Source organism: Ischnura elegans, chromosome 13, assembly GCF_921293095.1.
Source record: "Ischnura elegans chromosome 13, ioIscEleg1.1, whole genome shotgun sequence".
Lineage (NCBI taxonomy): Eukaryota > Metazoa > Arthropoda > Insecta > Odonata > Coenagrionidae > Ischnura > Ischnura elegans.
The window spans coordinates 11598123-11613332 of NC_060258.1; the positions used below are offsets into that span (position 1 = coordinate 11598123).

Genomic DNA, 15210 nt, shown 5'->3' on the forward strand with positions numbered 1-15210 from the left:
ATATTTTTTTCAACTATTAGTCATAGATATATAACAAAATGGCAGCTCCTTTTTTTCGGCCTTTTCTATATAAACGTAGAGAAAAGTAGACTCTTCCGCCATGCAACTTATACCATGTCGTTTTACGAAGATTCTAAATTGCGAATCAAAAGTAAATTCTTGCAGCAATAAGCAACCCCGAAATTTAGATCGTTGTTTTTAGCGTGCCGTCGACTTGGCTTCTGGGCGGCGGCGGCGGAGAGCACGGCGACGCGGCAAGCGTGTGGATGCAATATGGCCAAATTCATTTTCATACCTGGATCATCGTTATAAGAGTAGTAGAAACGGGTCACCGGAAAGTAAAATTAATACACATTGCTGAGAATTACTCTCATTATGGAATCGCGGGGCACTGCAAGAGGTATACTGAAAGACTTCTTCAATTGACGTATAGTGCGTAATTATCGAATTTGACGTTAAAAGTGGTCCCCGAAAAAATCCTCATTTGTGGCCACCCTTGATATTTTCTAGTGAGCCGACGATGGAATTTTCTCAGGTCCATAATGCGTGCCTCAATCGCTTCTTCCAACAGCTGTCACAAAGGAAGAATGCAGCTCCGTGAATGATAATTTTACGCACGGTCGGTGGCATACAATACCGAGGGTATAATTTCGCATATTGTTTTGCTGCCTCTCCGCAGTATCTTTTAAATTATTTAAATTTAATTAGAGAGCCACTTGAAATTGCCTTCAATATAATGGCGAACCTCATAATAAAGTTAGCATTGATTGCTGCAATATAAATCGCCACCATGATGAGGAAATTTCAAAGAAAATGACAAATTTAGTTAGGAAACGATGCTATGAATCAGCACCGTAGAAACCAATGAATTATGTCTGTTACTGCACTGCAAGTGGTATACTGAAAGATTTCCTTCTTTGTGTGCGTTCCATGTTATACTAAGGAAAATGGACCATATAGTGAACTAAACGTAGGGAAATGTGCTACTTTTGTTGAAAAACAAACTCTCTAGGCATGAGTCGTCAGCTGTGTGCCACAAATCCCCATCCCCCCGTGCCTATTGAAAGCACAGCCGACAGGGGCGGTTTTATGGCACTATTGAAGTTTGGAGCCCTTTGACATCGTTTCTAATAATAATGATATGATGTCTGTATTCGGGCGAGGTTGAGACTAAGAAGTCCCCATTTCCTCCTAACCCCTCGATAGCATCAATGTTAACATATTTAAAAAAGGTAAGTAAACGTTTTCAACACAAAAGATATAAAAAACACTATTTGTGAAATGCTAAAAAGAAATTAAAAAAGTATATGAGAAAATTTTGCGTAAAAAATATTTCTGTTTGTGGGAGAAAACATGAGGATAAGGGTGTAGTATTCTTCAGCGAATAAACCCACTGCAGGAAAACGCCCACACAAGAAGGGGGCGTTAAAAACCTGCGTGAAGTGGAAAGTGCTTTGTGTTGCCTCCTCATACAAGATACCAATGATGATGAGTTCCTAGTGAAAAGGATGAAATTATTCCATTCCCTACATGCAGTAACGGTAAATGATTTGCTGCAAATGACAGTGTGGTGATCATGTATAACAAGATTGTGATTCCCTCTCGTGTTTGTCAATTGGACAGTATCAAGACTCCTGAACTCGCATGATACGTAAGGCGGTGTTCTTGTGTTTAGAATTTGATATAGGATAGAAAGATTATGCAGCCGGCGTCGAGAATCGAGTCTCAGCCATGACAGTTTATTAATATATTCGGTTACATGGTCCGATAATTGTTAGTTAAATATGAAACTGTTCATGGAACTTCCCACTGTCCCTATCTGGTATTTTTCTTCCTCATTGGAAAATCTCCCCGGGATGGTGGGAGAATAATTGCGTATGCTTGGTTTCGCTATTTAGTGGGCCCTTTTCGCTCTGTAGCGTTTAAGTGTTTTTCCCCGTCCCCTACCTTCCGCACCTCTCCTCTCCCAGAGGCGTCGTCGGGCTCCTATCGCGGCGGCACCTCTTTCCCTTTTCCTTCCCTTCCTTCCCCTCCCCGGGTGACCGGGCGTATAAGGCTCGGCCTTGGTTCCTGGTCCCGGTGGTTGTATCCTCGAAGGGCTCCCCTGAGCCCTCACTGGTTGTTCATGGAACGTTGAAGCTTAAGACTAAATTCTTGAGAAAGATCGTGGTAAGCAATGTCAGAATAGTCAAATAATGGTAATATTAAAGTAGATATTAATTGCGCTTAAGAGATGTAGGGATGATATATTTATATTTTAATAGGGGATAAATTCATTGATTAATAGATCTAGTGATTTTATTTACATGCGATGCCCAAGAGAGGTTTTGATCATTAATTAATCCTAAGTATCAGACTGGATCACAAAAAGAAATCGGGGTATCGGCGATGCGTAAAGGGTCTAGCACAGGGGTGTCAAACACGCGGCCTGCGGCACCATGACTTCTTAAATCGCAATCGACACTTCCTTTGTTCCTTTAAGATTTACAGCCCTTGCAGATGAAAGATCAAAACTTACTGGCATTTAAGCCATATTACCCACATGCATTACATCTACTCCGAAACTGCTTTCAAAAATCGTCTTCATTTTATCATCTTGGCCTCCTAATCTAGCGGTAGTTTCTGGCGAATACTTGTCGAGACAAGATTTCTTAAATTATTCCTCTTCGTGTATAGGAATCCCCAATAGGTAAAGGATTTGAAGTCATTTATTTGTTTCTCTCGTGCAAATTGCCTTGCTTGAGGTAAAATTCGAGTTGTTGAGAGACCTATTCCCCTTGATCTCTGAAGAATAACCCAGTCATAAAGTTGATTTTCAAGTGCCAGCCAGAAACGCTTTCTGTAGCGTATGACAGCTTTTTCAGAAGGAAAATGTATAAAGAAATGTATGTTGATGGCGGCAGAAGATATCTGCCCTGAAAAACGACAGACATTTGCGAGCATAAGCCTTTTAAGAAACACGATTATGTCCAGAATTATTGAACGAGCAGATGATCTTCACAGTCAACTAAGATAAAAAGTAACTATGTTTACAGCGTTTTCACTCGCAATTGACGAAAGCACAGGTGTTAGTGGCACACCACAGCTTGCATTATTTATTCGTGGTGTAAGTGAAAATATGCTAGTGACTGAAGAACTCGTGGAATTGGTAGCAATGAAGGGCTCAACAACAAGCGATGTGTATCTTTGAGAGTTTGGTTGGAACATTAAACAAAATCGATGTTGACTGGGAATAAACTGTGATTCTAGCTACTGTTGGAGCACCTCAAATGGTTGTTAGAAAAGCTGGTGTAGAAACAAATTTAGAGGAAAAACTACAAGCTGTGAATAATTTAGACCAACAAATTTGCAGTATTCACTGTATAATTCACAGGGAAGTGCTTTGCAGAAAAATATTAAAGATGGACCACGTCATGGATGTGTATTTAAGACAGTGAACTTCATACGTGCGCGAAGTTTGAACCGTAGGATTTTAACAGCTTATTGGAAGAAATTAACCTTATGATCTGCCATATGACGCAGATGTTTTCTGGTTAACCAGAGGAGCTGTAATGAAGCGTTTTAAATAGTTAAGAAGTGAAATACAGATGTCTTTGTATGACAAAGGAAGGGATGTGCATGAAATAAATGACGAGGAATGGGTTCACGGTCTAATTTTCATGGTAGACATAACAGAACACTTGAATTGCCTGAATATAAAGCTGCAAGGCCGCAATAAAATAGTGACCGATCTACATGTAACCATTTGTGCAATTCAAATGAAACTTGATGTCTTTGCACGTCAGCTAGCTGATTGTAATACTATACATTTTCCAACGCTGGAGTCCCTGCAAGACACATGAATTTTGTGCTGAAATTAACACCGAAAAATACGGTGAACAAATTTTGAAGTCAGTGATTGAGTTCCGAGAAAGATTTGCAGACTTAAAAAACCTTGATAATATTTTCTCCACTTCTGGAATCCGTTCTCTGTTACTGCTGATGGAGTCTCAGAAAATTGGCAATTAGAACTAATAGAACTCCAATGTAGTTCTGTGTTGAAGTATAAGATTTCAAGTTTAGATCTTGGTACATTTTATCAGTGTGTTGGGCCTAAATATCTCCAATCTAAGCAATTGGCCTCAGAGATCATTTCAATGTTTGGCAGCACCTATGTATGTAAACAACTTTTTCCTGTCATGAACTTGAACAAGACTAGACTCAAGTCTCGACTTACTGATGAGCATCTAAACTCAACAATGAAGATAGCCACCGCACAGTCCTTTGTGCCAAACATTAATGCACTTGTACAGGCAAAGAGGTGTCAAGTATCTGGGAGTCTTAGTACCAGGAATTAAAGTAAATAAGCTGTTTCTTCTCTTTCAGTTGCCTTTTTAAATAATAATATTTATAATATATTTGCGTTGGTATTTTATATAATTCTCCTGTGATTGCTCCTGAAATACACATGCGGCCCTCGAGCTGTATGACTTGGCTAATGCGGCCCGCCAAGGTGAATGAATTTGACACTCCTGGTCTAGCAGGTAGAGATGGTGAAAAGTGACCCCAGCAATTTTGAAAAATATAAGTATACACGTAATGTGCATCCAAAATAATATGTTTCTCCAAAGTTTTAGGGGTCAACAATTTAGCAATATATCCGACTAAATTTTCTCTCTCTGTGCAGCACGTGATTCGTCCGTATTGTTAAAAATTCACCGATTTAGAAATCAAGCATCAGAGAATGCCTATTGCTTGCATCAGCAATGATTAAGTGTCATCGCTTTGTCGAAAACTGGTCCCTGTAAATCCAGTCATATTCTCAAACCATTAGGAAGTTAGCTTAAAATGTAGGCAATGACTTCATGGTAATTAGAGTCTGGATATATGGTAAAATCATTTTAGGCAGACGTATTTCTCCAAGCTTGAAGGCTGACTTAACTTTTCGTCAAGCGCAATATGCCCTACAGGCGCAGATGTAAAATAACATAATTAACTCTTAACAAGCTTCAGTGATACTTTTAAACTTCAAAGTACCATTATTAGTGTAGTTTAGCACATTAATTATTTCTTATTTGCTATGCATATACCCCTATATACACCGTCATCATACCCTGGTCCGATCCTGCAAGGTGCGATATAATCTACTCTTTAGGCAATTAAATATTATTACATGTAATGTATTTTAGCATATGAATTCTATATGATTAGGGTTTTTTATTTTTCTATATTATACATCCAATACTGATTTTATTTCGCTTTATTTTACCGTTATTTTGCATGATAAGGCTGAATAATCCGCCACTGATCTATCGACATAAAAGCGATAAGCGAAAGGCTGCATATAGCGTGTCAAAACAAAGGGTCTATTGGCACGGAGAAGTGAAAAAACACTTGTGCTGAGCCTGTCAGATCCAATGCGCTTAACGGAAGGTAAAAGCCTAACAGTATGGTTATAAACAATAATTACGATTAATCTAAGGGTGCAATTCTCGCAATCTCAACAAATATTTTCAATAATAACCTGGGCAATGATTTTCTCCGTGTAAAACGGCCTTTATGCCTATTCGAAGAGACAATACATTAATTATAACCGCTTCTGTCATATTCAAGCAGCAATTAGGAAATTAAAGCTTAACAGTATGGGTATATACTATAGTTACGATTAATCTAAGTGTGATAGGCATTGTTTATGCTGATGTTTATTCTTAATCGATAGTATTAGAAGCTGATCAACAATCGTTGCTCTCAACAATCCAATCAAGCATCCTCCTGGAATACATAGATCCAAGTGGCGCCAATCAATTATTTGTGTTTTTCACCGTGTTCCACCAATTTAAAAAAATCTGAAAAAATTAGGCTTATATTTCAAGGTAGAGGTAACAACATTCATTTTTTCAGCGTCTCTATTGTTTCCTAACATGCTTAATTTAATTTTGAAAATATAATTTTGGATGCACTTTAATTGTACATTTTTTATTTTTCAAAATAGCAGGGGGTACTTTGTATCATCTTAACCTGCTAGACCCTTTGGTAGTTTTGCCAGACACTGTGAAGTATGTTCTGACATTGATAGTTTAACTTCCGCATTCAACCAAGATGCATTTTGTTTGGAGATACGAGTCAATTTCTCCGGGTTAAATTTTATCCAAAAGGTACGTTTGAAGATTATTCAAAGTTCCAACTTTGCCTTCAACTTTTTCAATGAATTCAATAGAGAACCATGGAAAAGTACATGCTCCACAGAGTATATTATCGTTTTTTATCTCTTTAAAGTTGCGATGAAGAATTATAGTACTCTCGGCTTTTTAATTGAGGTAGCAAGAAATATTATATTATCAGAAGAAATTTCAGGGATAGGAAAGTAACCGTGAGTGAGAATTTTTCCTTTGTTTGTTGTCACGGCCAAATCAATCCAATTTGAAGAAGTTTTCGTTGTATTAGTTGCATTAGGTGATACTATTTTAAGAATGTAGCCATTGAAAAATCCTTGAAGGTAATTTTTATCGCGGGAGTTTGCATTAAAACTAGAACTGGAGTCACCTGTCAGTATAATATGTTCGAATACGGTTGTGTAATTTGATAATACATCATCCAAATCTGGACGTTTAGACAAATCATTCTGAAAGAACGCGAATAATGCTTAATACTACACATCAACAGTTGTCCTGGGGGGTGTTTCAGAGTCTCGTAGGATTGGCGGCGTCGGAAACGGATTCATTCCGAGTCGATCGGGAACCTATCCTACGCTCGTCTTCCGTGCGTTTCACACATACTATCGGAAAGCGTTCCGCTTTTGGTATGACGTCAATAGTCATCCTCATAGAGCATCTGGAGAGGGCGTTAGGTGAAAAAAGTGAAGCCAGCAGAAACCTGTTTACCCGATGCGCTTTTGTTCGTCCGCCATATTCATTTACCCCGCTCGCTCGTTTTCTCATAAAGGTACGTGTTAAGAAAATCACCTAATTTTCAGTAATCCGATGCTGCTGAAGCATTCTGAACGTATGCTGATATTTTAGAATTCATCTTAATACTGATATATTATTTTCTCCGTTAAAAAGTGAGTATTTAACCTTGAAAACGACATTTTTATTCAACCTTCGCAGATGGTTTGCTGCGCGGCTTACGGGTGCAGTAATTGCCCCGATAAAAGGATACCAGGAATTACATTCCACCGGTAAGTTGCAAAATAGTCAATTATTAGTAATATCTGTAGCATTTGCTTGAAGTGCATGGTGAACCTTGTTAATTGTCTATGTATGTGCCACGTGCAGCAGGTGGACTCCTGTGCGGCAGTGTACAGGTTAATTGTTACTTAATCCTTATCAGTGCTAAAATTATATTATTCTATGTTGGATTTTGTCATGAGCGATAATGCTTATCATAATGAAGTAAGAAATTTAAAAAAATATCAGTTCGTTTTTGGAACTCTTTTCATCTCTGCCTACCATCGCTGGTGAACATTTTGGTGTATTGACATAATGATAAAAAAGGTACCAATTCGCTGTGCAAGTTGTGACATGTGAGTGAATACTGTGCATCATTGAACACTTAGTGTTCAGATATTTGGTCAATTTAGAGCGGAGATACGCATGGCACTCTTAAGGCACCAAAATTCGACGTTAGTTAAAAACATAACACATGATCAAGTGGTTCTCAACGAAGCATTGGCAAATTTATTTTGGTTTCCAGAAATTGTGGAAATAAGATCTAAAATGTAAAATTAATAAGTTATTATACTGGCCTTACAATTGCGTCTCATGTTTTGATAGGAATGACAGGCAATATTACAATTATCGACCGAAAACTTATTATGATCATTAGCGATGACCAGTAACATCACTTACTCAGCAACAAAAGAGCATGAAATTCTTCCTCTGTTGATAGGTTTATATACACCTTAATTGATCTCATTGTGAAATAAAATGCTCAGTCTTAAAAACATCGTTGTGAAAGCATAATTTGACAGTATTATTGAATCTTGACCACTTAACATGCCCTGAATGTGTTTTGTCTTGTTCCATAGCCCATTCATGTCCCCATATCTCTTAGAAAGTGGAGGCCACATGTTGTAATTAGTTTTTGCTGAGTTACTGCAATGTTTGGTTAATATCATTTTTAATTTAGCTCTTGTTCATCTTTTTTTGCTCGTAGGTGTTGTTTATATTTGTTTTTGTGATAACAACTTTGCTGAAGCAACAGCTCCTTTATCTATGCTAGGATCAAGTTAGTGCCTCTTCAATTTTTTTTACGTTAGTGTCCCTTTCATTGCTTCTTTGTGAATGTGTTCATGATGATTAATCATGTTTACGTCTGTTTTGCAATTAAAAAAATAAATAAGTGATTACCCTGTATAAGGATGATGAAAGTTTGTGGCATATATGGTGGTTTTCTTCTAACTACTCGCCCAGAACTCATAGTCCGTCAATGAATTTCCCCCTGTGACTCATCATATGTGTCTTTCGTTACAATTGTCACTTCAATTTTTATCAGTGTGAATAACACTCACTAAGGTTATTGCTTATGATTCAATAAACAATCTACTTTTAGGCTATCTGTACACTAGGTGCACGCATATCTCGCACCACTACAATACATAGCAAACAAAAGTATGCACCTATTTTGTACCATACATGTTCACCATAATGTCAAGTTACTCAAATACTAGCTTGCAAAAATTCAATTTCATTACTTTCATTGTTTTGGTATTAAAGGGGGACAAAATTAATGCCATTTTTAGACAACATTAAATGGAGTAGGATTGTTTTGTATATGTGTAGTAAATTGTTCCCACATTTGATGAGGACCATCTCTGTTTAGCACCGATGTGGTGGACTAGTGGATCGACCATTGGGCTACTGCTTGAAGCTTGACACCTTTTGACACATCCAAAAGAAATTTGTGCATTTTGTGGTGGTCCAAGAAAGTAATCAGCCCTCCTATTCTCAATATCTTACATTCAATCCCATGCTTAATTAGTGACGAACTGCAAGCATTAGGATTAATCTTGTAAAAAAAGTTGCAGGGTGATGTCTCTATTCCCAGATTACATCAATGGCATATTCAGGTAAATGAACTTTGGCGGGTTCGACGTGGAGAAAAATATTAGGGAAATAAAACTGAGGGGTCCAGAAATCAAATTTTCCCATTTAGTATGAGAGTAAACAGATGTAAGTGTGATTTAGAATCAGGTCTTTTGGCGGGTAGGTAACCTTAACAGTTGTTTTATCAAACTCCAGTATTACCAAGGGATGCTTTCTGTAGTACTAGGAGATCATAGTTTTCTTTTAGCTTATATTTGGTTGTGTAACTTTGCGTGCCTTCCTAATGGATTTAATGGTGCATGTTTGGGGATATTACCTGGAGTAGTAAAATTATAGCTTACAGCATGCATTTAGTCATTTTTCAGTTGGCCCCATTACTTCCTACTTGTTACTATTTCATTTCCTTCTTCCCTTGTCTGTATTGTGACATTAATTCTCTTGTGGTTAACTTAAGTGATAGCATTTTTCATAAACATCCAGAGGTTTACCTTGATTGGTGATACTAAGAATTTGATATATCACACAGACTCTGTCCCTAGAAATTGCCAAATATATCCTATTTAGGTGTAATACAGCTGAATTGTTTATACATATTTTTCATTGCAGGTTCAGCTAATCCAGTAGCCAATGTAATTGAGGGTGTATGAACATACAAAAATTGGAAATAATCCTGGGTGTGTGGCAGCCTTCATTGTGTATTCATAATTGTGCCTAACATGTCTGCCTAAGATTTATTGTTAATTTGGTTACTTTGTATGAATTGTATAAGTAATTAGTTTGAATAACATTGTTAAGTCATTCTGGAAATCTGAAAATTTAACATTTAATGGGTGTGTACATTATATCAGTTGGAAAATGGCAATAGTTTTCTTTTTTTAATACCTCCTTCAAAGATATCATTTAATACAGCTGGCATCCACGGTGCATGTTCGTCTGATTTTGGGGAAGGAAAATAATTTCTGATTTGTCAGCACTTGAAATGCACCAGACCCATCCTCAATTTCTTCAAATACTACTGTTTTGATAGCAGTTTACTCGGAATTGTAAGCAAAATCTCTTTCGATATTGTCTCTTAGCTGATATTTTACTTACCTAATGCGCAAATTTGTCCTTTGATGAGGAAGCCCTTTCCATTTAATGGCCATGAGGTTTTTAACAGGAGTTTCGGAAATGATTTACACCGTGAAACACTTGGATATTGAAGTTACATATCCGAAAAAAAGTCCGGTGATAAGAATGGAAGGTTGACCTCTGTGTGTACAAAGTTTTTCCATCAATACTTTAGTACAGCATTGATAAGTAATGGTAGGCATGATTTCCGTTGTGATTATTGTTCGATGAAAATCAGATAGAGCCAAGCCCTCAATGCAGAAATTTTTAACCGACTACCTTTTCGATGCACTTGTTGAGAAAGATCATCGATTGACACTCGTATCCTTCCCAGGCCAACAGCATCATGAACGCGTCTACTTCCCACGTCAAAGTTCCTAAGTCTTACTAAATCATTTCTTTCCTTGAATCACGATTTATGTATATTTTTGACGGATTATAAGCCAAATAAAATCTTGTAGTGCACGCAATAGCAATTAAACGTCGTTATTATCGTACCATTCAGTGTCCTCCCATTCCTCTCTCGTCCATTTATCCTTTTTTATTTACTTTCATAACTGAATTTGGTTTAAAAAGTTCTACTGTGATCATCTCAAGTTATAACTTAGTGGTTTCACATGAATTCATCAGTTATTTTTCACCTTACAGCTGAAAATTAGTTGCTAATGTCGCAAATGACTTGTCGTGCGTCATATTTTTAATTTGCTACACCGTGGTTGAATCGTTTATTTCATCCAAAAGATGCATTTTTTCCGGTTTTATATTCAACAGATAACCTTCCCTCATCGGTGGGAACGGCTTTTTCCGGCTGTCAATGGGTAAAATATTGAGTTTCCTTTGACGAATTCCCCATAAGGAACCATGTATTTCTGCTCCACCCGGGGTAAAGGGATATGGCAGACCGGCTAAAGTGCCACGCCCCCCTGGATTCACTTTCCTACCGTAGGAGGGGTAGCTAACGCCCTCTCCAGATGCTCTATGGTCATCCTCCTCCGGGAAACGAGAAAACGTCACAATTTTCAAGTGACAAGTGAGCAGCGAAAATAACCTCCCGCAAGATTTGATACTTCACAAGGGAGGCGAAAGGTATATACGGGCATAAATAACTGCTAATTGATACATTGTCACATAATTGACGATGTTGCCGGGTAAAATAATTTTAGAATCGTTCGTATGTAGTTTTTTTAACGTAATACCCTGTCGTTTTGAGAAAATTACGGGAATGAAGGAAAATTTGGAACGAGTTTGTTCTGTCATTCTCGTGAGAGCATAGTTGATTGTTTTCAGGAACTAAACTACAGGCAGTCACGAAATCCATAATTTTTTCCAACAACATATGGTTTACTTACTCAATTGTTTAACCAAATTGTCATATTTTCATTCAGTATCTCAATTAAATATGAATATTGATCATCATAAATGATGCTATGGCCTTCATGATATGCCGTAAACGTCTTACAAATTTTCCGTGAAAGTGGAGCTACGCTGGAAGAAAATACAGTGATTACATTAGGTTGAATAGTGCTGATTAATAGTAATGGCTCGAGTTATGTATGCTAAAATGACGCAAAATAATTTTGCTAGTTTGTTATCTGTTTTGCACGTTCTCGGTTATTTCTATAACACCATTTTATTTGGTACGAAAATGACAAATTGTTGCTATTGATGCACCTTGAAATACATCTTCTAAATTATATTTCAGTGAGCGATAATTCCACAAAGAAAAAAAATATTCGCTGCAACTGGGAATGGAACCCATAATCTTCGCCTCGCTGCATCCTGCCTTAACCCGCTGCGTCACCGTCAATTGTTGGTAAAAAACTGAAATTTGTAAGATATAAATAAAAGGAGTGCATGAGGGAGCTTCGGTATAGTTGTTATCGTGGCTATTCCCGTTATGCTTGAACTAATATTTCGTATTAAAGTGAATATTTAGAATGTACATGGGATGTACTGAAACCATGTACCATGGAATCAACTGAATTAGGTACATAACCACGTCTAATTTCGATGTGACTGCGATGCCAAGTCATACACACAATCATTTCAAACTACACAAATTGTTATACATCCTAACCCACGGACACGTATTCAATGTATTATGCTACCTGCATATTTGTAAGTCATTACATCATGCATTCCAACTTGTTTCACGTTCTTTTTGCCAAATTACTCGTCCAAATAACAACGCAAACGAACTTGTACCGTCAGTGATACAGTCTGCCTATTTATCGCCTAATTTACACGAGAATTAAAGTCACTTGCACTTATATTACTCTATCATAACATCCACATATATCAGCACTCATGAAATAAAGTGGTATGATTTTATTATAGCCAAATAATTAATAAAAAACAGCAATATAACATATCTCCACTCGCCACCGGAATGAGTTTCCGGCACCTCTAGCACACTCGACTTCTATCCGATAGGAAAGCCGGCCTTGAGTCGATAGGAAGCCAGTCTGAAACGCACGGATTGCCTGGCCGATAGTAAATGACGTAGAATCCGCGTCAAGTCTCCCGATCCGCTCGGAAATGGGGACTCTGAAACACCCTCCTGAGTCACATAAAGTGGCCCTAACGGATTTGGAGGGGAGGCATTTGAGCCTTTAGTTATTAACGCTGGAGTAAATTCGGGTGTATCTGGATTTAGGATGCAGTTGACACCCTTAACTGGGTGCTGGTTTTGAGAAAAAGGAAAGAAAGGACAGGCTAGGGGATTGAGCGTTAAGTAGTGGTTTGAGAAGGGCATACTTTGAGGTTGATGTGAGCAGTCATTAAGACCTCTGGCGACGGCGAAAGAGGACAAAGGAGGGATAAATGAAGGGGCTGAAGGGTAAAGAGATGAGAGAGGCTCGGTGGTCAAGAAGGATTCCTCGCCAAGTGGAGAAAAAGCGACGCCGAAAAGGGATTAATCTACATATAAATAAGATTTCCCCACACCTACGTTCTCCACAGAAGTATAATACGCTAGTTTTTGGTGTGATCACGGAAGGCTTCGGATTATTCCATTCCGCTGAAGCTATTTCATTTGCACCAGCTTTCAGTTTAAGGGAAAAGGCCAACGAGGCTACCTCTAAGCTAATTAAGGAAGATAAAATTACCACTCGTCGGAGGTCAAGAAGAAGCCTCGCCAAGTGGGGAAAAAGTGACCCCGACAATAGATTAATCTGAATAAAAATAAAGTTTCCCCACATCTACATTCTCTACAAAAGTGTAATGCAATATTTATCATGTGGACTTCAATGAAAACTGTTGCCTTAATGAGCAAGATAGTTATTCACAAAATTAAGACTTATTTTATCAGCATAGTTGAGTGCCAATCACAATTTTCAATGAGCATATTAGAAGCAGCTGATACAGGTTAAATAATAATAGGTGACACAACATCATTCTCCGCACGATTCACTAACGTTAGATTCACTGGTTCACAATTGTTCCATCCATCCCTAAATTCACCAATTCACCTTCCTCTGCTTTTTCCTCATTTGAGGCGGAAAATTTGACATTATTCCATCATAATACATGAGAGCACAGCTGTAATATTGTTAACTACTAACACGCTTTCCTGCACAATAAATACTAAAATTAAGAGAATCATAAAATATGAAGGTATCATTAAAAAAGAAAAATCGAGTTCATTCAGTCAATCTATAGCAAACTTCCTCATAATATCTATATTTCCTACTTTTTCAGTTCATCAAATGATTTTATGAACAGGATCCACAACTTTTTGTTTTAACGAAAAGCTGTTCTTCTCTGCCATCTTCCTAGATTTGAAAGTAGCATTTGACCGGGTATGAACCCAGGGTTTAATCATCAAGCTTTCTCACCATAGCATTCCTGCCAACAGCGTGCTATCCGAAAGTAACTCAATTTTTTTTAGAAATTATATGTTTTTTTTACACAATCACTTAAGATTCTTCAAAGTAATGCCCTTGTGTTTCTACATATGTTTTCCCATGATTCTGCCATTACCGGTTCATGTCCCGGAGGGCGTCTGCGGGGACTTTTCGCAAGGTCCTCGTCGCGAATACTTGTATATAATGATGATATGTATGGACAAAAATTAGGTTTATTTCAGGGGTGCCTTAATCCGAGGTAACTAAAAGAAGTTTACTGGGGTGACTTCACGACCATTGGCGATTGGGACAGCATTTCAACCTTGTGTTTTGTTGTTTTTAAATGTTTATTTCGCAAAATAACTTGATAAAAAATGCATGACCGCAATCCCTTGCCGCTTAGAGGGGTAATATAAGACGAGGGGTCCGAGTACCTGCTCAAAGATTTCGAGGGTAAAGCCTAAGCCCCGCTGTGTTGGGTCCTGAAACAAAGACATTGCACACCCGCGGCCGTCATGAAAGGGGGAGAGCTAGGATACGTATGTATTCAGCATTCGTTCACCTGCGTAGGAAAAATCTCCGACGAAAATTTGCGGCTTCCGTCAACCGGGTCAAGAACCATCCACAGGTATATTTACATCTTTATTAGGGAAAAGGTTAAAATTAAACACGTGAAAGGCGTTCTCACGGTGGAAAAAACGCTTCCGGAGATTTTGAAGACATCGCACAGTGGGCTAGAATCGAAAAAAGCTGGCCAAGACCTCAAAATCGATTTTTTTGAGCTAGGAAGTTGAAACTTCGGATACACATTCTCAAATAAATTGTGCATAACTAACCAGATTATTTTGGTCCTGTGTTTTCACTTTAACAATAAATGTGAGGTCAAAGTTCAGCAAATTTAGCGAAAAACGACCACCCTCGATTTTTTCTGAAAATTGCCGACTTTATCCTCGTGCAGTGGTTTTATTAATAGTTTTATCGACAAAACTCTTATACCATCTTAATAAACACTTCTTATTCTTTCATTTGAAGGGTTTTCAAAAGATTTTGTTCCATCAATAACCATCGATACATAACAAAATGGCGGAGCCTGTTTTCAACCCATTTGTTTACATAAACGTAGAAAAAAGTAGACATTGTCACCGGCTTACATAGGCGGATCCAGGGGGGGGCCACGGGGGCACGTGCCCCCCCAGACCCTCAAAAGTATGCAAGATTTTTAATACGGTCCC

At 38.0% G+C, this 15210-nt stretch overlaps 1 protein-coding gene and 1 long non-coding RNA gene across 2 annotated transcripts in view; one reads left to right on the forward strand and one right to left on the reverse strand.

Moving 5' to 3' along the window:
• The window catches only part of LOC124170021, a 343638-nt gene that overhangs the window by 224894 nt on the left and 103534 nt on the right, over window positions 1–15210 (reverse strand). The window lies entirely within an intron of this gene.
• On the forward strand, window positions 6815–9830 carry LOC124170075. Its single transcript, XR_006867294.1, has 3 exons — window positions 6815–6921; window positions 7086–7156; window positions 9630–9830. It is a non-coding gene; the product is annotated as an uncharacterized LOC124170075 (long non-coding RNA).